This window comes from Puma concolor, chromosome D3 (assembly GCF_028749965.1).
Source record: "Puma concolor isolate L17-30 chromosome D3, mPumCon1.1.hap2, whole genome shotgun sequence".
NCBI lineage: Eukaryota > Metazoa > Chordata > Mammalia > Carnivora > Felidae > Puma > Puma concolor.
The window spans coordinates 65,313,383-65,340,283 of record NC_141678.1 but is presented as its reverse complement, the minus strand read 5'-3'; the positions used below and the strand labels follow the sequence as shown (position 1 = coordinate 65,340,283).

General features: G+C 38.4%; 1 long non-coding RNA gene across 1 annotated transcript in view; it reads left to right on the top strand.

Annotated features, from left to right (window-relative positions):
- The window catches only part of LOC147575600 (uncharacterized), a 42,038-nt gene extending 20,731 nt beyond the window's left edge, over positions 1-21,307 (top strand). Inside the window, exon 3 of the long non-coding RNA XR_015242742.1 lies at positions 21,024-21,307. This is a non-coding gene — a long non-coding RNA (uncharacterized LOC147575600). The remainder of the gene's footprint in view (positions 1-21,023) is intronic.
- The last annotated feature ends 5,594 nt before the right edge of the window (positions 21,308-26,901 follow it).

The following is a 26,901-nucleotide window of genomic DNA, read 5'->3' as shown; positions in this document are numbered from 1 at the left end:
CCAGGTGAAGCCTGGCCTGACTCTTCTTCCTCTTTTCCTGTCTCCAGAATCAGCCAGTGTTAGTAGGGAAAGAGTGGCTACAGATCACCAGCCAATTTCTCTGTAGTTCTCACTTTGCAATCTTGATTAGTCTAATTATTATTGAATCAGCAACTTCCTGATAGCTTTAAATATATGCTTTTAGAGTTTATAAGGCTTTTCTATTTATTCTTTGGGAAATCCCACAAGCTACTCCATCCTTCTTGGAAGAAGTCCCTCCATTCATTCTTAAATGAATATGGTTATTGGTATTGCTCACTCAGCAAGTATGACTTTGACCTTCTTTCATTCCTTATCTCCCTCTTCTAATAGCATATAACCCATGTTTCAAGATATGCAGATCACAGTCTATTTCATGATTTTCCTTGGAGTATCCTAGCCGTCAGTGTGGGTTACTCTCATAAGCCTTTTCTGAACTTTATATGTATATGTATATGTATATATGCGTGTGTGTGTGTAATCTCACTCTTGATTTTCCTTACCTATTCTTCAAATTATGAATTAATTCATGAAGGAAAGATTCCTGAATGTCAGAATATGCTGGACACATTTATGATGCAGTTTTTAGTATTTCACATTGATCATGTCTCTAATAAGCAGTGCATCCTTGTTCATACATAAAAATAAAAACAGAACAAAACAAAAAACTTTTGCAGTTGTATAATCTTTCAGGTCTGATTCTCTTTCCTTCTTCTGAAAGTGGAAAAGTGGTTAATGATTATAAATATTCTCCCTTAAAGGAGTGAATTTAGAATAAAAGATAGGATAAGGGGCGCCTGGGTGGCGCAGTCGGTTAAGCGTCCGACTTCAGCCAGGTCAAGATCTCGCGGTCCGTGAGTTCGAGCCCCGCGTCAGGCTCTGGGCTGATGGCTCGGAGCCTGGAGCCTGTTTCCGATTCTGTGTCTCCCTCTCTCTCTGCCCCTCCCCCGTTCATGCTCTGTCTCTCTCTGTCCCAAAAATAAATAAACGTTGAAAAAAAAATTAAAAAAAAAAAAGATAGGATAAGTGCAAGGGAATCTGAATAGTGTGTGTGTGTGTGTGTGTGTGTGTGTGTGTGTGTAATAAATGTAAAGAGGTTGTTTATTATTTATGACCTCTATGATTTTATGTCATATTTGTTCTGTTCCTATTGAGCTCATAATGCCCTCTTTGCTTATCTTTGGACTATCATAGCAGTTTTTCTCTAAAATGAAATACAAGCTCAGGAAAGGGCCCTATAGACAATCTAGTATAGTTTACCATTCAATTTACAGATAATGAAACTTAATCAGCAAATGTTACTTTCTCGAGGAACATAGTATATTAATAGCAGTTGGGGTAAAATGCACTATTTTTACACATTGTTTTAAAATTTTAATGTTTATTTTTGAGAGAGAGAGAGAGAGAGAGAGAGAGCAGGGGAGGGGTAGGGAGAGAGGGAGACACAAAATCTGAAGCAGTCTCCAGGCTCTGAGCTGTCAGCACAGAAACTGATGCAGGGCTCAAACTCATAAATCTCTAGATCATGACCTAAACTGAAGTCAGATGCTCAACCAGCTGAGCCACCCAGGCAGCCCTACACATTTCTCTTGTATTTTAGTGTTTTCAAAGTGAGAATTCTTGGTTTTATTTGAAGTGTTTCCCCAAATCTGACAGGTGAAACTTAGTAGTGATGCAGAAGTACAAACTTTAATTTTGCACATATACCTGTGTTGGGGGTGAAATTATCCCACTATAATAAATTGTTTCTCAGAGAATATCCCTTGTTTTTGCTTATTCATTAGTTATTTTTAGATATATAAATGTGTGTGTGTGTGTTTGTGTGTGTGTGTGTGTTTGTGTGTGTGTGTGTGTGTGTGTGTAAGATCTCTGCATGGTAGTAATTTTGCTAATATATTAGAAAGGAAGAGAAAGCTATCCAATAACATACTGATTTTTAGACAAGAGTAATTTGAATAAATCTAAGAATGGAATGTGGAGCCATGATTGGAAGGGTATAATTTGAAATTTTCAGTTATAGTTTGCAACATATTAAAGGGGAAACTATGTGCTATTCTGGCAATCTAGAACTTAGGGGTTTCATATTCCTTTTGATTGTAAATGGTCCTCACTACTAATTAACTTTTGTTACTTTTCTGGATGTTCTGTTTATCCCAAAAGATTGTTATCTCTTAGAGAGCAAATATAATATTGTATTCTCCTCCAACCCCCCTGCCTTTGGGGTTAAGTTTATGTTCATAATATGACATTTGTTCATCTTTGCTGATTGAAGGAATTCTTAGTGATGTTCACACTGTTTCTTTCTGCCTTTGAGACCATGTGAAAATTAAACTTACTGGCCCTTTCATGGTTGGATGGGGTCATGTGACTAATTCTGGCCAATGAGTTGTAGGAAGACTTGTATGCCTCTTGCAGGACTCTTTCACCAGAGCACTCTCTCCCAATGCCACAGTGGCTGTCAACATCCAGGTGATGGTTATTGTGTCAGCCTGGGGTCTGAAGCGGACATGTAGTGGAGCAGAGCTCTCAGACCATCCAAGATGGACATATAGTATGAGCAAGAAATGAAACTTTGTTGCTCTCAGACACTGAGGTTTTGGAGGATGTTTGTTATCACAGCACTATTAATCCATTATGACTGATACACTAATAGACATTACTTTTGAGGTTTCAGTTGCCAAATGGTTCTAAGAAACACACATGTGGGGATAACCACATCACTGGTTTATTTTCCTGGCTCTGGCAGACCAGGTAGAATGGACATGGTCTCTTACTCTCGAGGAAGTGTGGTTCTATCAACATGTGGTAGATAGATGTGGAACCATGAACTCATAGAAAATAAGAATCTCTTATTAGCATCTCCAAGATTGTGTACCTTAAGATACTTGAGTATCTTTACCATGGACTTAGAGGCATATATTATTAATGATGTAACACCTGAGATCATACAGTCTTATATTTTAATGCATTCCCTAGGCATCAGTTTGCTTCCCAGAGGCTATCTATAAGTTCATATTTCTCTATTGCATTCTAAAAATACTTTTCCTAAATTCACTTTATGCTCTCAAATCACACGGAATGAGTATATTTTACAGGAAAGAAACCATCAATTTTCAGGCAGGATATCCTGATGTTAAATGTCTTGATCACTTCCTTTTGCTATTTCTTCTCCTGTGTTTAACATTCATGTATTTGGCAATGTCTTCACCTTTTCAGTTACTCTCAGCTTGGCACCAGTATGTCTCTAGGGCTCTGATCAAGCCCAAAGATTTCCTGGTTTTTATGCCTTTTTAGATTGAGGCCATGCAGTAGAGGCACAGTAGGAGGTTTTCCACATGGAAGTGCTGGTGATGGGTATGTGCAGGTCTAAGAGGTCTCCTCTAGAGTCATTCCTGGGAGTTCCCTGATGATTAAAACTATGTTGGTGGAATACAGGCAACTCCAGAGGGAAGACAGACAACATAGGCAACTAAAAATTACATAGGAGAGAAGGGAACATGTCATTTTCAGATTCCTGTTATCAATTGTCATTTTTCTTGGTTAAAGTCATGAAAATTTGAGGACAACCAAAGAAAAAAATATGCATTGGCTGCTTGGCAGATATTTTTTTTTTTGCGTGTGTGATTATTCCATATTTATTGAGGAGCAAAAAAATATTGACAGTATTATAAGGCATTGTAGAGAAGACATACAAATTAGGAACAATCTTAATATTGTGGGCTTACATTATGTTTAAAGAAATTCACACTTCTAAAACAATTATGATATAATAGGCAAAATGCATCACTCAGTCATTCAACTACTTCTTCATTTAACCATTAAGCAAATAAATATGGAGAATAACATATGGTGTTCGAAGTTTTTGGAAAACAGAAAATTTATAGTAATAATGATAATAATTCCTAATGCTAACATTTATTAGGTACTTTTATGTGAAAGATAGCTCTGTAAAAGGTATTTTATAAGAAGTGGCTCATTGAATTCTCAGTGCCTCAGTTTCCTTTTCATTCCACCAGCAAGGAGAGGCCAGAAAGACCTTGTTGATTGCCCAAGGGCAACACAGCAGGTCAGTGGTAGCATTGTGAGGTGATCCAGGCCATCTGGCCCTTAATCCTGTGTTGCAAACCTCTACACTCTACTGTTTTCCCTTGTTCTATATGGAATTATCAGAAAATGAGAAGATCCATGTAATGGGTCCATGCCTGGAAAGAAATCGGGCTTTGAGGATATTGATGGAGGAAGTAAGAGTCTGCCTTCTTCTAAACTTTCCACTTCCATTTGTGTCTCAGATGCTGTCATGTGGAGCTTGGAAGACAGCATCTTCCCCACATGTTTGAATCCACAAAACTACAAAGAAGCAGCTAAGACCCTTGGTAGAAAGGAATTGGGAGTCTTACCACTTCCCTTTGAGTTCACTGTTACTAGAATATGTCTGATGGTCTAGGGTGGTCTTGATCATAGAGGAAGGGCAAGAATATACAAGGTGCTAAGAGATGAAATTTGTCAGGACTAAGGAAGTGATGGTGGCAAGAGACTGGATGTTTGACATGATGAAGAGCAGGATTAATCACTGGACAAAAGTTATGGTTCTAGGTTTTCTTTCTTTTTAAAATTTATTGATTTAAATTCAAGTTAGTTAACATACAGTGTGGCATTGACTTCAGGAATAGAACTCAGTGATTCATCACTTATGAACCTCCCCTCCAGAAGACCAACACAGCCACCACCCCCATGTACCAAATGCCCTGAAAATGGAAGGCTTCAAAACAACACAGACAGCTCTTTTTTCTTTTCTTTTTTTTCTTTCTTCTTCTTTCTTTTTTTCTTTTGTAATTAGGCTATTTTCTTTATTTTTTCTTTTCTTTTTTTTTCTTTTTTGCTCCTTTCTTTTTCCTTTTCTTCTTCTTTGTTTTTTTTTTTTCCCCTTCCTTTTTCTTTGGAATCAGCTTTATAGTTTTTTGAGTTTCTGTTTCTTTTTCTCTTTCCTTTTCTCTTTTTTTTGGGGGGGGGGATCAGGTTCCCTCCTCCCTTTTTCCAGGGTTACTTCAACAAACAAACCAAAGCACGCCTAGTTAAATGTCCAAACACTCCACCACTGCAAGCAAGGAGGAACTCTGCAGAGGACTGAGTAGTGGGAAAGAGCAGCCAAAATGCAACAGCAGAGTGCACACAGCATTCACAAGAAATACTGCCTGAACTGCCATGGCCTGGGCAATGTATGACCCCTTTTTAATATAGCAGTATTCTCAGATGCAGGAAATGTTACAAACTTTTAAAACATTCAAAAGACAGAAACTTAGCCAAATAACAAGATGGAGGAATGTCACCCCAAAAGAAAGGTCAAGAAGAAATCACAGTCAGGGAGTTGCTCAAAATGGATGTAAGCAATATATCTGAACAAGAATTTAGAATGACAGTCATAAGACTACTAGCTGGGCTCAAAAAAAGCATAGAAGACACCAGAGAAACCCTTGCTGCAGAGATCAAAGACTTAAGAACTAGTCAGGATGAAATAAAAAGTGCTATAACTGAGATGCAAAATAAACTGGATACTGTGACAATGAGGATTGAAGAAGCAGAAGAGAGAATAGGTGAAATAGAAGATAAAATGATGGAAAATAATGAAGCTGAAAAAAAGGAAAGGAAATTATTAGATCATGAGGGGAGACTTAAAGAACTAAGTGATTCCATGAAATGGTTCTAGGTTTTCTTGATGTTGTCTGACCTTGCTGCTCTAGCGTCATGTAGAAAAATTATGGATGTCAACAACTCAGTGAATTAAATTGTTACAGTGCTGTAGCATCTGAGGCCTGGCCTATTTCCTATAGGATGTTTGTGGCTGAGATCTGCAGCAGTGGTGGTGTTGATGTTAAGCACTAGATTTGACTCTGTAGTGTTGGAGTGCCCAATCAACTTGCATCTCTGTGGGACACTAGGGATTTGGTACTACCATCATCACTAGTACCTCTCCACCAATGCACTATCTAGAAGCCCTTGTATGAGAATTAGGTCTCCAGGGCAGTGGTCTCCAAATTACATAATTGTATATCTCTATTCATAAAAAGAAACAAAAAAGCAACCGTATATATGAATATTCACTTATAAGTTATAAAAGACACTATAGGCACGTTTTGGGATGAGCACTGGGTGTTGTATGGAAACCAATTTGACAATAAATTTCATATATAAAAAAAAAAGACACTATAGTATTGATAGATCATGAACATTAGATCATAAAATATAATTTTTAAATGATGTATGTATATATTATAGTGTCCCCCCAAATATGATGACATCATAACTACAATAGCTGTATCTCATGGATCTATACATACTAGCATGGGGTTAAAAGTCTATATTGCCATGAGTCTAATTATATAACTCATTTTTTTCTCATAAAATTCCTGATAAAGAGTTCATTCTACACATAGATATTTCAGCTCTGCCATTTTCTTATTATTTGTGTTTGTATTACTGTTTTTAACTTATTTCTTTCAAATAAGTTTGAAAGAAATATTTTAAGCTAGTTTGCTTCATTGTGAAGGTAATATAGCTAATAATAGACAACCTTACCCATAAATCCACTTGATTAAGCACAAGTGAACTGCAACACCTGGCCTTAATTGGAAAGCAAATGGAAGAATGAGGTCCCCACTGTCTATCCTTTGAATTCAAGAAATTTTTGCTGTTTTCTGAGAAATCCTGTGCATTGCATGAGACATGAGACCTTTTCACACAAGTTTTAATGCAGGCAACTTGTATGTCAGATATAGATAAAATTAATTTCCCAATTAATAGATTAATTCCCAATTAATAGATAGATTCCCATTTAAGATAGATTTAAATAGAAAATTTAATGTTTTTCCCCCTGTATCTCACGAGTTCACCTTGCACAACTCACTTTAGAGATAACTCTCCTTAAACACTTTTTTCATTTATAAAACTGAAGCACAGTTATTTCAAAAAAGGCGTTTCTATTGACATCACACAGATCACTGGTTTTAGATACTTGGGTAACAATTAGAATTACAATAGGTTTTAGAAGTTCAAAAGTGATTGAGATCAATTTTAGTTGAAGAGATCATGAGTCTGCATCAAAATGATGGGATTCAAGCCAATCATTGAAAAATGGAAAGGGTATTGATAGAAATGGAGGTATTCCAGGTAAATGAGTACAGCAAGTACTGTTAGAGGACCTAAGGAAAGAGAGTTTTGGGGACACAATCATGAATTTAATTTTAAATTAAATGAGGTTGCATTAATGGTTAGATACGCAGTTTCTCAATCAGATGACTTTTAGGGATAATGTTTGGGAACAGTCTTGAGACTAAAGGAATTGATTTAGGAATCATCTTCATAAGGATATTTTCTAAAATCATGGAAGTGATTCATCTAGTGAGAACGGTGAGAAAATGAGGACCACTTTTATGCATAATGAATATATTGAATACCCTGTGGAAAGTCTTTTTCATCTACTTTTTGGGTTCTCTTCTCTTTCTGGAAAGTTGAGGTTGTCAGAAGAGTAACTACCAGATTTGTAACTCTTTAGAGCAAAATGAGTTAAAATTCCAGTGCTGGGTATGGACACCACAGGTGTTCCTTCTTCTCATTGGGAGGAACAGGCTGCTCATGTGGATGGTAGAGCTAGAACTGGATTGGAACTTGAATTTGAGAAGATGGATTGAGTGAGGAATCATTTAAGCCATGCAATCATGAGAGGAATGGCTTATATATTAATATCAAAGTATGAGATCAAGAGGACATGCCTTGAAGCATTAAGGAAGTAATTTTAAAAATTAAAGCAAGTCCTACTTAATTGACAAATCATATACTGACATTCCCAATTTCAGTTAGAGTAGAGTAATAAGTGATGATGACAGTTCCTTCCCGAGAAGATGCTATTTGTAGAGAAAGAAGAGATGGAATCGTTCTCAGTAAAATAACAAATATGGGATTGAATAATTAATTGTCTTTGTGATGGTGGGGACAATGATGGCTACAGGTATTTTTGGAATGATTTGTTCTCAAATGTGATTTTTAATGTGTTGGGGAGGAATGTAAGCTGAAACTTGATGAATTCTATTTTCTGTATCAAATTAAGTGTATATTATTTCATAATAACACTTTAATATCCATGCACAAGGTATCTTTATTGTTCAGTTTTAATAGTTAGAGTATTGAAATATATACTATTGGGTTTTCTTCATTCCATTTTTTAAAAATGCCCCTCATGAAACTTAAAAAATGTGTATGTGATGTAGAAATAACATGCACAGATAAATTCTTAGAGAAACAGCTTTATGATACACTAGAGTGAGTATGAACTTCGAATCAAACTTTTATTTATGTCCCTTTCTACTCTTTGAACAAGTAGCCTAACATCTTGGAAAAGAATCTTCATCTTCAAAGTAGAGATCCTAATATCTGCCCTGACTACATCTCAAAGTTTTTAACAAGATCCAGCGAGATCCAGCATATGCTACTATGAAAACTGAAAAATGCTCAACCAACACCAGGCAAGACATCAATTTATATACATCTTCCCTTGCATATAAGCTTTTATGCATATTTTTTCTCTTAAGAATTTTTTTTATTAAACTAAATATTGTTTCTAGCAAGAAAAGCCTTTCAAGTAAGGTTGATATTATTATTCCTTACAAGTTTCATCTTGATTCATAAACATTTTATGCCAAGAATAATGCTATTTTAAAGACAATAAGTGCCTGGTTTTGCCTGGGGCCACTGGAAGCCCTGCAAAAGAGGCAGGAGGAATTAAAGGCCCTTAATCATATTTCCCCATTTTTAACTGTTAGTTTTTACACTCTTGAGCCATTTCTCTCCTCTTGCTGGGCCCTACCGAGGCCCATAAATCTTAATTAAAGATGCAATTTTTTTTCTTATGAAATCTGAACTGCAAGAAACCATTCTTATTTTTTATTTTTAAGACTAGCTCCATGTGTCGGCTCATAAAACAAGTAAGACTTTTGCACTCAAAGGATTTTGAAAGCTGTTATTGCTGCTGTCATGTGGCACTGGTCCCGTAATTACTATTATTGTTATTTTATTTTATTTTTTTACACATGAGCTTCTGCTTTTCTTGCATAGAGCATGATGTAAAAAAATAACTTACAACAGGCTGCTTTTGTTTTAGGAAGCAAGGGTTATGGTTCATAAAACAGGAAAGAAACATGAATCCAAATTTCCAATGAGGAAAGAACTCTCTCTGAATGCTACTGGGTATAGATACTTCCTGGTGGGGTTCCCATCAAGGAACCATTATTTAAAGGGAATATTCTCTTGATCAGAATCTGATAGGTAAGATAAACAGGATATCTGCAACTGCATTTCTTATTCCCTTAGATTAGGGAAATGGGCTTAACATCTTTAGACATCTAGAACTAATATACTGATGATGGACCCCAAAGGAGTTTAATCACAGATAGCAGAGGTAGCCTGAAAAGACCTAAACCTACTTTAGATGATAACATTTCTAAAGAATAAAAATGATTCTGATAACATCATAAAAACACCTAATGAGGCATGAGGCAGTGCCAGGCACTATGACCAGAGATCAGATTAATTATCTATCAACTTGTCTGTCTTCTGCCATTCCTTCAGAACATCAATGGTATCCCCTTGTCCACAAGATTACATTAAAGCTTTCAAGACCACTAACGTGGCCTCAACCTATCTTTTGAACCACATCTCGAACTGTCATACCTCACTAACAGTACTTCTATTTATACAGAGAAAGCAAAGACAGTACTTTTCAAGACCTATTCTTCTGTGACTCTGTGGCTTTGCATGTGTTGAGAGGTATGGTGGGAAGGGAGAAATTGCACAATGGATTTAGGGTAGATTTTGAAATTAGGAGGTTTTAAACTTGAGGGCCAAGTGAACTATAGTAAACTATAGGCAAATTGCTTAGCCTCTCTGAGACTCTTTTTCCTCATCTGTAAAATGGGGGTAATAATTACTTTCTGGTGGTGGTGTGCAGTTTATAGGAGAGGCATACTATGCACCTAGCACAGTATCTGTACCCAAAGAAGTGCTTCACCAAATAGATGCTTTCTGTACTTCCTTATGCTTGGAGTTCAATGGCCCTATGAGTTTCTACTCATCTCCTAAGACTGCCAAATTATACCCCATTTACAAAGCCTTTTATAAGATCCCCCAGGCACATTTGGGTGAATTAGGATGAATAATCTGGCAATGAATGCAAGATTTTTGGGAGGAAGGAGGGACCTAGAATAAGCAGGCCAGCCAAAATCTTTCACTTCTTGTTGCCAAAGTACATTTTTTTTCCACAGAAGGGGCTTCCTGGCCGCTTGCCTGGTTGTGTCTCCTCAGGCAACTCAAATTTCTTTGAAGATTTGCTCACCTTCATCTCTTTCTCCCCCACTCCTCACCCTAGTCCCTCTACCAAATCTATCCATCTCATCTAAGCTTCCTTTCCATGCTTTAATCGACTGTTTGGCAAGTCTTTCAACCTCTGGTTCACACTTTGACAAATTAACCCTTGTACCACCTTAGATTTCCCATGCCATTTTTGTTTCTTTATTGGATTTTGTGTGATTTTGTTCTTTGACATTATTGGGCCAAAGACCACAAGGCTCCTTTGCATCATAGACTCATAAGATTGTAAAGATCAGTCTACTACATCTTCATCATCTTTATTCTGTACATGAAGAATAGGAATCTCAGAAAGACTTTATTGAGTCAATGCCTAGATGTGATTAAGCTTCTGACCCATGTCTCCCTCGTCCTGTCCAGTGTTCATCTGCCGTACCACACTGACTCCTCTGATCATATGGCACCTTGAAATCTCACAGATATCCAGCTGGGAATTAGAATGACAAAATAATGTGCTATAGCTGTGTGGGGTCCAGCCCAAAGCCAAAGGATTCCTTTCATATAATGATAAGCCACAGGTCTTTTAATCAAACAAGTAAAATGATGTATGCCAAGGGCACCCATAACTAGGTGGATGGAAGGAGGTGAATATTTTGAGATAGGTTGCCCTTGGAGAGATCTGCAGATGTAACAAGTTGTCTTATGGGGTTGGGGCAGGACAGAATTCAGAGAAATACTGGAACTTCCTAGCAGACTGTCTCACCTCACTGAATTTACTACCCAACATGGTTTCTCAACTTTACATCTTTGGAGTTACAGATGAATACTGATTGTGGTTTTTTTGAGATTAATCTTCAAAGGGGCTATGACAGTGTGACTGGGGCTTCCTGGAAATAATAAAAGGAGGAGAAAAGAATAAATATTTATTAAGCACTTATACAAGTCCTGGTAATTTCACATACCTTAATGAAGTTGCAAGAAATTTTCCTATTGTATAGATGAGGAAACTAAGATTTAGGAGTGGTGGCTTATTTGACCAGGTTACTCAGGAAGTTGAAGCCAGACTCAAATTTTAACTCATTTGACTTAAAGAAGATGAGGAGTGTAAAGACCTCTACTGAAATTCTGTAGAACTGATTTCTAGACTCCAAGTTTCTGTTTATGCTGATTTCACCAAGCCTTGTGACTCCTGCCTGTTGTTCTTTTCTTTCATTTTAAAACCTGGTGTTAATCCTGTTTTACTTTCTTATAGGGATATTGGAAAGTCCAGGCAAAACAATGGATTTGACAGCCTTTGAAAATTACGAAGTGTTATGCAAATATAAGTCATTAGTATCATTGCACTACAAAGTAAATATTGAGTAGAGGAAGAAAACCTAAGGAGTGTACAAATTTCTACATTGTTTTCCAAATTATTATGGAAGCAAACCAAAACCCAGAAGGTCTCTTGCAATGTATTCTATTCCTCTAGATTCCTTTAATCTATGCAGATTAAGTACATACCCCAATGCCATTAACTGTTTCAACTATGAATTAGAATGACATTGCTAAATCCAAGCTCTATTACTTATCTTAGTATTCAAAATAATCTGACTTCTTAATATTCTATACTTAATGATTTGTATGAGTTGAATGAAATTCTAACATTTTTCTGACAATTGCTTTATGTATATTTTTATATTACATTAATAGTGACTGACATCAAATCTTTTCTTTCAGACATTGAAAAATAAAACTAACAGCATCAGTAGTGTCAATCTGGCAACTGATCATTTATGGGTTAAAATCCCATAATGTTGTAGATAAAGGTAATAATTTTCTGTTCATGAAGATGGAAATAAACAACACACTCAACAACAAATAAACTTGGGAGAAAAACTTTCCATTCTAAAAAATTTTTTTAGGGAGAGAGGGAAATGGTGGCGTAGGAGGACGCTGGGCTCACCGCGGGTCCTGCTGATCACTTAGATTCCACCTACACCTGCCTAAATAACCCAAAAAACCACCAGAGGATTAGTAGAACGGAGTCGCTGGAGCCAAGCGCAGACAAGAGGCCCACGGAAGAGGGTAGGAAGGGCGGCGAGGCGGTGCGCGCTCCACGAACTGGCGGGAGGGGGCTGGGGCGGAGGGGCGGCTCGCGGCCAAGCAGAGCCCCCGAGTCTGGCTTGCAAAAAGCGGAGGGGCCTGACGGACTGTGTTCCAACAGCAAGCGTGACTTAGCGTCTGGGAGGTCATAAGTTAACAGCTCTGCTCAGAAAGCGGGAAGGCTGGAAGACAAAGGGAAGGAGAGCTGCTGAGCCCCCGGACGACAGAGCTCAGTTTGGTGGGGAACAAAGGCGCTCGCCAGCGCCATCTCCCCCGCCCATCCCCCAGCCAAAATCCCAAAGAGAACCAGTTCCTGCCAGGGAACTTGCTCGCTCCGCGCAAACACCCAACTCTGCGCTTCTGCGGAGCCAAACCTCCGGCAGCGGATCTGACTCCCTCCTGCTGCCACAGGGCCCCTCCTGAAGTGGATCACCTAAGGAGAAGCAAGCTAAGCCTGCCCCTCCTGCCCCTGTGCACCTTGCCTACCCACCCCAGCTAAGACGCCAGATCCCCAGCATCACAAGCCTGGCAGTGTGCAAGTAGCCCAGACAGGCCACCCCACCCCACAGTGAATCCCGCCCCTAGGAGAGGGGAAGAGAAGGCACGCACCAGTCTCACTGTGGCCCCAGCGGTGGGCTGGGGGCAGACATCAGGTCTGACTGCAGCTCCGCCCACCAACTCCAGTTATACACCACAGCACAGGGGAAGTGCCCTGCAGGTCCTCACCACGCCAGGGACTATCCAAAATGACCAAGCAGAAGAATTCCCCTCAGAAGAATCTCCAGGAAATAACAACAGCTAATGAGCTGATCAAAAAGGATTTAAATAATATAACAGAAAGTGAATTTAGAATAATAGTCATAAAATTAATCGCTGGGCTTGAAAACAGTATAGCTGACAGCAGAGAATCTCTTGCTACAGAGATCAAGGGACTAAGGAACAGTCATGAGGAGCTGAAAAACGCTTTAAACGAAATGCATAACAAAATGGAAACCACCACGGCTCGGATTGAAGAGGCAGAGGAGAGAATAGGTGAACTAGAAGATAAAGTTATGGAAAAAGAGGAAGCTGAGAAAAAGAGAGATAAAAAAATCCAGGAGTATGAGGGGAAAATTAGAGAACTAAGTGATACACTAAAAAGAAATAATCTACGCATAATTGGTATCCCAGAGGAGGAAGAGAGAGGGAAAGGTGCTGAAGGGGTACTTGAAGAAATAATAGCTGAGAACTTCCCTGAAGTGGGGAAGGAAAAAGGCATTGAAATCCAAGAGGCACAGAGAACTCCCTTCAGACGTAACTTGAATCGATCTTCTGCACGACATATCATAGTGAAACTGGCAAAATACAAGGATAAAGAGAAAATTCTGAAAGCAGCAAGGGGTAAAGGTGCCCTCACATATAAAGGGAGACCTATAAGACTCGTGACTGATCTCTCTTTTGAAACTTGGCAGGCCAGAAAGAATTGGCACGAGATTTTCAGTGTGCTAGACAGAAAAAATATGCAGCCAAGAATCCTTTATCCAGCAAGTCTGTCATTTAGAATAGAAGGAGAGATAAAGGTCTTCCCAAACAAACAAAAACTGAAGGAATTTGTCACCACTAAACCAGCCCTCCAAGAGATCCTAAGGGGAACCCTGTGAGACAAAGTACCAGAGACATCACTACAAGCATAAAACATACAGACATCACAATGACTCTAAACCCATATCTTTCTATAATAACACTGAATGTAAATGGATTAAATGCGCCAACCAAAAGACATAGGGTATCAGAATGGATAAAAAAACAAGACCCATCTATTTGCTGTCTACAAGAGACTCATTTTAAATTTTTTTTTTTAACGTTTTATTGATTTTTGAGACAGAGAGAGACAGAGCATGAACGGGGGAGGGGCAGAGAGAGAGGGAGACACAGAATCAGAAGCAGGCTCCAGGCTCTGAGCCACCAGCCCAGAGCCCGACGCGGGGCTCGAACTCACGGACCGCGAGATCGTGACCTGAGCTGAAGTCGGACGCCTAACCGACTGCGCCACCCAGGCGCCCCAAGAGACTCATTTTAGACCTGAGGACACCTTTAGATTGAGAGTGAGGGGATGGAGAACTATTTATCATGCTACTGGAAGCCAAAAGAAAGCTGGAGTAGCCATACTTATATCAGACAAACTAGACTTTAAATTAAAGGCTGTAACAAGAGATGAAGAAGGACATTATATAATAGTGACAGGGTCTATCCATCAGGAAGAGCTAACAATTATAAATGTCTATGCGCCGAATACCGGAGCGCCCAAATATATAAAACAATTACTCATAGACATAAGCAACCTTATTGAGAAGAATGTGGTCATTGCAGGGGACTTTAACACCCCACTTACAGAAATGGATAGATCATCTAGACACACGGTCAATAAAGAAACAAGGGCCCTGAATGAGACATTGGATCAGATGGACTTGACAGATATATTTAGAACTCTGCATCCCAAAGCAACAGAATATACTTTCTTCTCGAGTGCACATGGAACATTCTCCAAGATAGATCATATACTGGGTCACAAAACAGCCCTTCATAAGTTTACAAGAATTGAAATCATACCATGCATACTTTCAGACCACAATGCTATGAAGCTTGAAATCAACCACAGAAAAAAGTCTGGAAAACCTCCAAAAGCATGGAGGTTAAAGAACACCCTACTAACGAATGAGTGGGTCAACCAGGCAATTAGAGAAGAAATTAAAAAATATATGGAAACAAACGAAAATGAAAATACAACAATCCAAACGCTTTGGGACGCAGCGAAGGCAGTCCTGAGAGGAAAATACATTGCAATCTGGGCCTATCTCAAGAAACAAGAAAAATCCCAAATACAAAATCTAACAGCACACCTAAAGGAAATAGAAGCAGAACAGCAAAGGCAGCCTAAACCCAGCAGAAGAAGAGAAATAATAAAGATCAGAGCAGAAATAAACAATATAGAATCTAAAAAACTGTAGAGCAGATCAACGAAACCAAGAGTTGGTTTTTTGAAAAAATAAACAAAATTGACAAACCTCTAGCCAGACTTCTCAAAAAGAAAAGGGAGATGACCCAAATAGATAAAATCATGAATGAAAATGGAATTATTACAACCAATCCCTCAGAGATACAAACAATTATCAGGGAATACTATGAAAAATTATATGCCAACAAATTGGACAACCTGGAAGAAATGGACAAATTCCTGAACACCCACACTCTTCCAAAACTCAATCAGGAGGAAATAGAAAGCTTGAACAGACCCATCACCAGCGAAGAAATTGAATCAGTCATCAAAAATCTCCCAACAAATAAGAGTCCAGGACCAGATGGCTTCCCAGGGGAGTTCTACCAGACGTTTAAAGCAGAGATAATACCTATCCTTCTCAAGCTATTCCAAGAAATAGAAAGGGAAGGAAAACTTCCAGACTCATTCTATGAAGCCAGTATTACTTTGATTCCTAAACCAGACAGAGACCCAGTAAAAAAAGAGAACTACAGGCCAATATCCCTGATGAATATGGATGCCAAAATTCTCAATAAGATACTAGCAAATCGAATTCAATGGCATATAAAAAGAATTATTCACCATGATCAAGTGGGATTCATTCCTGGGATGCAGGGCTGGTTCAACATTCGCAAATCAATCAACGTGATACATCACATTAACAAAAAAAGAGAGAAAAACCATATGATCCTGTCAATCGATGCAGAAAAGGCCTTTGACAAAATCCAGCACCCTTTCTTAATAAAAACCCTTGAGAAAGTCGGGATAGAAGGAACATACTTAAAGATCATAAAAGCCATTTATGAAAAGCCCACGGCTAACATCATCCTCAACGGGGAAAAACTGAGAGCTTTTTCCCTGAGATCAGGAACACGACAGGGATGCCCACTCTCACCGCTGTTGTTTAACATAGTGCTGGAAGTTCTAGCATCAGCAATCAGACAACAAAAGGAAATCAAAGGCATCAAAATTGGCAAAGATGAAGTCAAGCTTTCGCTTTTTGCAGACGACATGATATTATACATGGAAAATCCGATAGACTCCACCAAAAGTCTGCTAGAACTGATACATGAATTCAGCAAAGTTGCAGGATACAAAATCAATGTACAGAAATCAGTTGCATTCTTATACACTAATAATGAAGCAACAGAAAGACAAATAAAGAAACTGATCCCATTCACAATTGCACCAAGAAGCATAAAATACCTAGGAATAAATCTAACCAAAGATGTAAAGAATCTGTATGCTGAAAACTATAGAAAGCTTATGAAGGTAATTGAAGAAAATTTAAAGAAATGGAAAGACATTCCCTGCTCGTGGATTGGAAGAATAAATATTGTCAAAATGTCAATACTACCCAAAGCTATCTACACATTCAATGCAATCCCAATCAAAATTGCACCAGCATTCTTCTCGAAACTAGAACAAGCCATCCTAAAATTCATATGGAACCACAAAAGGCCCCGAATAGCCAAAGGAATTTTGAAGAAGAAGACCAAAGCAGGAGGCATCACAATCCCAGACTTTAGCCTCTACTACAAAGCTGTCATCATCAAGACAGCATGGTATTGGCACAAAAACAGACACATAGACCAATGGAATAGAATAGAAACCCCAGAACTAGACCCACAAACGTATGGCCAACTCATCTTTGACAAAGCAGGAAAGAACATCCAATGGAAAAAAGACAGTCTCTTTAACAAATGGTGCTGGGAGAACTGGACAGCAACATGCAGAATGTTGAAACTAGACCACTTTCTCACACCATTCACAAAAATAAACTCAAAATGGATAAAGGACCTGAATGTGAGACAGGAAACCATCAAAACCTTAGAGGAGAAAGCAGGAAAAGACCTCTCTGACCTCAGCCGTAGCAATCTCTTACTCGACACATCCCCAAAGGCAAGGGAATTAAAAGCAAAAGTGAATTACTGGGACCTTATGAAGATAAAAAGCTTCTGCACAGCAAAGGAAACAACCAACAAAACTAAAAGGCAACCAACGGAATGGGAAAAGATATTTGCAAATGACATATCGGACAAAGGGCTAGTATCCAAAATCTATCAAGAGCTCACCAAACTCCACACCCAAAAAGCAAATAACCCAGTGAAGAAATGGGCAGAAAACATGAATAGACACTTCTCTAAAGAAGACATCCGGATGGCCAACAGGCACATGAAAAGATGTTCAACGTCGCTCCTTATCAGGGAAATACAAATCAAAACCACACTCAGGTATCACCTCACGCTAGTCAGAGTGGCCAAAATGAACAAATCAGGAGACTCTAGATGCTGGAGAGGATGTGGAGAAACGGGAACCCTCTTGCACTGTTGGTGGGAATGCAAATTGGTGCAGCCGCTCTGGAAAGCAGTGTGGAGGTTCCTCAGAAAATTAAAAATAGACCTACCCTATGACCCAGCAATAGCACTGCTAGGAATTTATCCAAGGGACACAGGAGTACTGATGCATAGGGGCACTTGTACCCCAATGTTCATAGCAGCACTCTCAACAATAGCCAAATTATGGAAAGAGCCTAAATGTCCATCAACTGATGAATGGATAAAGAAATTGTGGTTTATATACACAATGGAATACTACGTGGCAATGAGAAAAAATGAAATATGGCCTTTTGTAGCAACGTGGATGGAACTGGAGAGTGTGATGCTAAGTGAAATAAGCCATACAGAGAAAGACAGATACCATATGGTTTCACTCTTATGTGGATCCTGAGAAACTTAACAGGAACCCATGGGGGAGGGGAAGGAAAAAAAAAAAAAAAAAGAGGTTAGAGTGGGAGAGAGCCAAAACATAAGAGACTGTTGAGAACTGAGAACAAACTAAGGGTTGATGGGGGGTGGGAGGGAGGAGAGGGTGGGTGATGGGTATTGAGGAGGGCACCTTTTGGGATGAGCACTGGGTGTTGTATGGAAACTAATTTGACAATAAATTTCATATATAAATTAAAAAAAAATAAAAATAAAAAAAATAAAATTTTTTTTTAACGTTTATTTATTTTTTGAGAGCCAGAGCATGAGCTGGGAAAGAAACAGAGAGAGAAGGGAAGTCACAGATTCTGAAGCAGGCTCCAGGCTCTGAGCTGTCAGCACAGAGCCGGATGCGGGGCTTGAACCCATGAACCATGAGATCATGACCTCAGCCAAAGTCAGCCTTCTAACAAACTGAGCCAACCAGGCACCCCAAAAACTTTCCATTCTGACCTTTGTTTCTCCATGGATAATGATTTCTTCTTCAGCATATGGGGACTAAGTGATATTCTTAAACATTGGTACATACATAAATAAGTATGCATTATTTTTCTTGAGAATAAAAATATAAAGAACAATTAAGAAATAAAAGCAATATTTATGAGTAACTTACAGAAAGTCCTATTATTGTGCAACTAGTTTATATCTATTTTTTGTTGTTGTGTAAGTATGCAATGGAGTATTTACCACGTTATCTTGACTGCACCCATGCTAGGGCTTAGGTGCAGTCAAGGTAGTGATCCTATGTGGTCCTTTGCATGAACAAGTGGACAGATGGATTGAAGAAACTTCTGAGAAAAAGTCTCTGGAAATGGAAGTTCTGAATACAGCTGAAGCTAAAAGTTGATCTGACCCAGCTCCTCTGGGAAAAGGTGACTGGTTGTGTGTGTAAGTTGAGAGTTGTATCAGTAAAGGTGTTTACTCTTTTGGGTTCATGACTCTTTTGTACCTATTCCTTCCCAGCCATCAACTCCAGAAGTAGGAAGGGTCATCTTCTGTCAGAGGAGGTGCCACATGGGTTTCTGGCTAAAAGGTATAGCAACTCTGTACTAGGTCCAGAAGCATCAGGGTTGGTTGCATTCTCATTTCTTCTGGTATCATCTGGCATAGAAGCCTAATCAAGCCAAAAGCAGCTACTCTGAGGAGCTACTGGGGACTAGAAGCTGTAGATGATCCTGATTTGGTGGACTGATTCTTGATATATAAGCCTCTCCAGTGATTGTAAGAACTACTTGAGGGAGGGAAATCTGGGAAAAGTTGGGCTTCTAGCCACCATGATTTAGTTATCATTGTCAGTTGTGCCACACTGTGTTTGCTGGTTAAAAAAGCTGCTCAGATTACCAGTAAATAATTAAAAATTCACAAACAAGCAGATATAGAAGTAAATGCACATTTATTTCTACAAACCACTTATACATTGGGAAAATTTCAAAACCACATTCTACAATTTTTTTTTTAATGCAGCCAGATTATACAATTGATTTGAATACTACTTTTACTGCCAGGTGCCATTGATTAACCTGGGGGAGCTAGAGGAACAAGGGAAATGGAGACAAAGATATTGATTATAATATGAGTGAAGGAGAGGGTAGGGAGAGTGAAGTTAGGGGTGAGTATGACTACAGCATCAAGGTGACACATGGCAATCAATATTAGTGTTGGTGTGTGGTTGCATTTTAGTTCCTCTCAATATCAGGTACAACTTGGTAAACTTACCCAGATCTGGAGACATAAAAGAGAGACAAAGAAACCATATTGGAAATGATATTTTGTTGGCATAGTTGAAGCTAGAAAGTCTGTTCAGTTACACTCCATAGCTCATAGTTGTCCTCAGTCCTGGTGAGCCAGTGCTATACCAAAAGCTCAGTCGGTTTCTCCCAATGGGAAGGAGAAAGTTTCTGCACTACTGGACTCCATGGATACCTTGGACAACTGCCTGTGGTACTTTACTCATCTGTCCTTCTGGGAATTATAGACCAAAAGAAAGAAGTTAGGTTTCAAAGTATTTGGGCTTTGGTAGGAGGGAAACTACCAGATTAATCAAACCCCAAATAAAAATATTCAAAATAAAGGTTGTGATGGTGGAAGAATTTTAAAGCACCACTGGAGAAATGTAGGACCCTGTGTTGATACTGATTACTAGATTCTTCCCAGCAAAAAGTGTAATGGGGTCCCTAATGGGCTCCTGAAACCTGCACCCCATCTTTTGTATGTATGGACATACTTTCACTGTTCTGTGAGGAAGGGAAAGATCTTTCTTTCATCATATTTTCAAAGGAATCTGTATTGGTCAACTTTTCTGGCTGCTGTAACAAACAATTCTAAAAATGTTTGTGGCTTAAATATTTGTTTCTTACTTATGGTCAGTTCAGTTCAGTTGGGAAGCTTGGGAAAGTATGTTCTGTTCTACATGAATAATTAATGACTTTTTTTTAGTGGGGTTATGGGTATTTGGGAGACAGATTATAGAGGTAAAGTACCACTTTCATTACATGATATTAAGGATATTTTCATCAAAATGACTTACTATTGTCGGTGATCGCTTTAATCACTTGGTTGAAGTAATTTATGTTGTGATTCTCCACTGTAAAGTTACTATTCCCTTGTCAATCCCCTTCCCATGCTACTGTGCTCTTTGAAAGAAAGTTACTAAGTGCAGCAGAAACACTTCTTTTGAGGATGTAGTATCTATGTAAATTATTTGTAATTCTTCTGCAAGGGATATTTGTCTTTTTATCCCCATTTATTAATATATTCATAGTCCTTTCACTGTGCTTTTTTTTCAGCACCTCCCTACTGGTTCTATGAAACACTCCAGGTTCCTATTGTATATTTCCTCCCCAGTCCTAGACACAACCACTTCTCCAAGAGACTCTGGGCCTTCTACTGGACAATGATAATAGAAAATAACAACTGGGTGCTGGGTATGCTGTTGTTACAGGATCATCTGACAGAGCAAAGAAATGTATGTATATATACATAAACATATGACTTTTTCTTTATGTCACCATCTACATCTATATTAAAATAAACATAAGTTCTTACTGATGTCTTCAACAGTAATCCATTACCACATGAATCAGTCTAGTCTCTTGTTTATAATCTCCCACTTCAACATGAGAAACCTGGCTTCCCCAACTGCCATTCGTTTTCTTAATTGTGCCATTATGGATAGTGGTTTCAGAATTTGTGTGTGTGTGTGTGTGTGTGCACGCACGCACGCTCGTGTGTGTGTGTGTGTATCCCCAGGGAAGACGACTTTATTAGCAAAAGTTCATTACTTACGTCAGTTTTCTTTTACCTTGGTCTTGCAGGTTCTACTCATTTGCAGTTATTTAGATCAGTACCTTTTGTCCCTGTCCCCTTCTGTTGTTTCAGACATTTGTAACACAGTTAGTTTAGTTTGCCACATTCCACATTCTATCAGTCCAATAACATCAAATAGTTTCAATGCCACAGAATATCCCTGGAGCTTCACTTATTCAAAACTGTATCCTTCCATCACCACTGATCTTTCTACCATTCCACCAATTCTGTATTTCCAAAATGTGGTACAATTGGAACCATTGAGTAAGCAGTGCCCCAACACCCCCACTGATTTCTTTCACCTAGAAACGTGCATCCAAGACTAACACATGTCTCTTATGGTTCCATAGATCACATCTTTTTTCTAGTCACCAAGTAACGTTCCATTATATGAATGCATCATAGTTTACTCATCCATTCACCTGTTGGAGAATTTCCCAGCTGCCTCTAGTTTTTGGTGATTATGAATACATCTGCTATAAACTTTCATGTGCAAGTTCTAGTGTGAACATCCATTTTCAGTTAGGTAAATACCTAGGAGTACAATTATTGAATCATATGGTAAAATTAGGTTTGGCTTCGTTAGAAGCTGCCAAAATGACTTCCAAAATAGCTGTAATAACCAACAATGAGTGAGAGTTTCTGTTGTTTTACATGTGTTGTTTACAATTGGTATTCTCAGTTTGTTTTTATTATATATTTTTTATGTGTACAGAGGCTTTCTTCCTAACTGCCCAAATATAGAAGCAACTGAGATGTCCTTCAATAAGCAAAACAAAACAAAACAAAAAAACATAAAATAGGGTATATCCAGGCAATGGAATGCCATTCAGTGACAAAAAGAAACAAGCTACTGAGTCACAAGAAGACATGTAAGGATCCTCAAATGTATATTACCAACTGAAATAAGCCACCCAATAAGGTCCTGCAACATGTGACACCAACCATATAGGACATTATGGAGAAGACAGAACTATGAACATGGCAAAAGATCAGTGTGTTCCCAGGAGTCCAGGTGGAGAGATGGAAGAATCCAGGTGTTTCTTATCCTAGGATTCCCCTGCTGGCCCTCATGAGATCCATGAGAGCTGGCTTCTTCTGAGAAAAGTAGTTTTAGCAGCAGCATCTTAGGCCTGATTTTACCATTTCTGAGCCATCCCTGAATCTCTGCAAGTTTTTTGGATTTTAACCAAAAATCCAAACAATTTCCTAATTTCTAGCTATTAGAAAATGGCTATGCAGAAGCATTTCTTTTTTTATCTTAATTCACGATTATCTAATGACAAATGATTTTAAGGATATTTTTATATATTTATTTGCCATCTTTGGTGAGGTATCTGTCCAGATCCTCTGTCCTATTTTTTAGTTGGGCTGCTTATTTCCCTATTATTGATTTTAAGTGTTCTTTGTCTATTTGAATATTAGTCCTTTATCAGATATGTATCTTGTAAGAGTTTTCTCCCAGCCTGTGGCTTGTTTCATTCTCTTGACAGTGACTTTTGTAGAACTGGAGTTCTTAATTTTAATCAAGTCCAACTTATCATTTCTCCTTTCATGAGTTATGACTAAGTTTCTTTTCTTTAGTGTTCTGCTCATTTCCATGGTCTTTTTAAAGTTTTCCACTGGATACTTTGCATCTGGTCAGATAATGATAAGAGGTAAATAGTAAGGATGATTCTAGGACTCTTTAGGGCCTGGCTTGGAAGCAGCTTACATCACTTCTTTGCACATTCTATTGGACAGAACTTGTTGCATAGCTCCATTTAGATTTTAAAAAGTTGAGAAATGTAGTATTCCTGGTGTCCGAAAGGAAGGCAGAATATTTTGGTGATCATTCAGTTTACGACTCATAAATGATTAGGAAACTTAGCCTTGGACATTCATTAGTGAAAAGTTATGTTTTTCAGGGTATCATGATTTAGGTTGCCAGGCTTGCTTGGTCATAGGGAAATTGTTAGAATGGAGTCAGGGTGGTAGTATATTTCTCCAAAGTAGTCTCGAAAGATTCTGGTGTCTGAGGGTATCTGCAGAGATCTGTGGGGCTTACCTCACTATTTTCCCTGTCTTAGTCTACCTAGAGTACTATAAAAAAAATACCATAGATTATGTGGCTTAAACAACAAAGATTTCTCACAGTCTTGGAGGCTGGGAAGTGCCGGATTAGGAAACTGGCAGATTTGGGGTCTGATGAGAGCCTGCTTCCTGTTCATGGATAGCTATCTTCCCACTGTGTCCTCACATGGAGGAAGAGGCAAGGAAGTTCTCTGGAATCTCTTTTAAGGGCACTGATCCCATTCATGAGGACTGTATCCTCACGATCTAATAGGTTTTCAAAGGCCCCACCTCCTTTTATCATCACATTGGGGGTTGGGTTTCAACATATGAATTTGTGGGAAAATCACATTCAGTCTGTAACCTTTCATCACTAAACCTCCAAGGGAGGAAAAGAACTGAAAATGGGGGGAAAAATTCTCTGAAAGATTCCCATATATCTGTCAATCCCTAGAAGTGATTAACTACCCTGAGGAGCATGGAGAAGACATCTTTCACTTTTGGAGGGGAGGCCATGCATCTAGAATCATCTCAGACTTGAAAGTGAGAATTGAATCATGCTTATGACAGCATTTCCTGAAGTAAGTGAGGTGTAACTTGGTTACCTGGCACTTAGTATTTGTCTCTGTTTGTACCATGAAAATTTATGAAAATATTGACTAAGATTTGGTCTACTGCTATAAAGGAAGGGTGTCATGGTCTTTGCTGGATTTGAGTTTACTTTTGCATCAGTTCTTTGGAATGTTTCCTTTGAATGTTGGTAGCATATTACACCCATTTTCTATACAGTGACTGTAATAAATATTAATTAGGTTTTATAAAGAATTAGAGAGTACATATTTAGGCAACTGAACTAATTTCAAATTCATACTGAAAACAGTAAAATGACAACATTAGTTTATATGTGGGCATATCTTTTCTATTTTATTTTTATGGATAATGGTGAAGATTTTGATATAGTAACTTTTGAACACCTGCTAATCTCAGAATGTTTATAAACCATTGATTTTAAAACCTGTGTGATTACATGTCTTATAAAAATTATGATCACAGACCCCCAAATACATGTACATTCACTAAGAAACTCTGTACATGTGCAACTGCAGTAATATATTATGAACACAAAATACCCACTTTAAATGTAAAAGTCAAAGAAGAGATTGTGCTAATGCAGAATTTGAGATTCTAATAGTTTATCTCTACATTCCAATGGATGGTCTTGCCCACATTCTGGGTCACGCTCAAAGGGTTTAACATAAGTAAGACACTTCATGTAGTATACTTCAAATTAGAGTTAGTTGTCGCTGTAAAACTTTATTTTACAAGAATTGCATCTACATTTTTAGGATACTGAATGCCACGCAGTCATGCTATTGAAATGGCAAGTTGCCAAATAGGTTGCTTTCAGATTCTGGAAGAAAAAAAATCTAGCTTTCTTGAAAGGCTTTGTCTTTGACTCAGCTGTTGTCAACTCATCACGTTGCTAAGTCTCTACGATGCAGAGAGAGATTAGGACCAACAATTTCCACGCCACCAAGGATGATTTAGAGAATCATGAAAACAGATTTCCCTGTAATCACCTGAAGCAGTGAAAGAATCTGAAACAAAAAGATGCAAGTGGCTGGATAGAATCCAGAAAAAACAAAAACAAAAACACAAGTAGACTAATGAAAATTATAGGAATAAGAGTAATAAGAACTCACACTTATTGAATACTTACTATGTGCCAGGAATTGTCCTTGCTAAGTGCTTCATACACATTATCTACTTTCATCATTATAAAAACCTAGGGAATATGTTAATTATTATATTTTATACAATGAGTAAACTGGCTCCTGAGATGAAAGATTAATGGGAAAGCATTTGTGTCTGGAAAATAAAAAGTGTTTAAGTGATTGCCAATTTACCTCTACCCTCTGTCAGACAGGTTTCCTTCAGTATGTAGAAAGTTGGAATTGTTTACTTTTAGACCCTTTCCAGCACTATATTTCCATAAATATGTTTGAACTTGTGCTTAGCATTATTCTAGATGTTTACCAAGTATATAACCTTGAGGAAGTCACTTATCTGCAGTGGATATCAGTTTAACCATCTGTAAATTGGGGCTGTCCTAACTGGCCTTTCTGAAGTTCTCATAAAAATCCAACATTAGTATGTTTTGAGAACTCTATGATGTTCTATCTGCTTAAGGCATCCTTATCATGATTATGAAAATGTGATATAATCTCTGTGTTGTCAGAGTTTTTAGTTCATGAAGAAATCTTACTTATAAAAGCATGTTCATAACCAGGAACAGATGATTTTTTTTCTTATTTGATCATAGGCTTTTGGGAAGCATGCATTGATGAGAGGAAGTAGTCCTAATTCTTTCACAGTGGTGATACTTTAATAATCCGTTGTATTCACAGGACACTTTAAGCTTTCAAAATACTCATACACTAATGGTCTCACCTGGTCCTCCCAAGACTTTCAGATGAGGATGCTGAAGCCTATGTATTGTCTAGCCCTGCATTAGGCAGTTACTGTGTGATGGGGTCAAAAGGAGACCAAAGTCCTTTTGATTCTCCATTCCAGGATTGGTTTTTCCTCCAACTGTATTGACCCTTCAGACACTGGATTCTACTATTAGTACTGCTTTTGGGGACTTTGGTCACAGCTTGGTTGCACCATTTGATTCCCTCAGTCAATACCTGGCTCATTTTCATCAGAAGAGTCACCTATGCCTCCTTCCCTCCACAAGCATTTAAGAAGTTAATGGTATTTCCTATGCTAGACACTACAGATTGATAATTAGATACTCTCAAAGAGTCTCATCAAGCAGGTAAACAAGAAAAGAAGCGGTTACAATATGCTGTGGAGGTGATATAATAGTGGAAAGTGAGCAAAATTTTGAGGAATGTCAGGATAGGGCCCAATAGAAAGAAGGGGGCCAGGAAAAGTTTCCTGGAGGAGACATATCCTAGGATAAGTACTAGCTGGTCCAGCATAGATCACAGGGATAGTCAGAGGGGACAGTATGAGCAATGCCCTTAAAACCTGCTCCCTAGATGCTCTTGATTTGACTGAGGGTGAAAGAGCACAGTGCTCTTTTTAAAAAAATTTTTTTAATGTTTATTTATTTTTGAGAGAGAGAGAGAGAGAGAGAGAGAGAGAGAGAGAGAGAGACAGAGCTCAAGAGGGGAAGGGCCAGAGAGAGAAGGAGACACTGAATCTGAAGCAGGCTCCAGGCTCCGAGCTGTCAGCACAGAGCCTGATGTGGGGCTCGAACTCACAAACCGTGAGATCATAACCTGAGCCAAAGTCAGA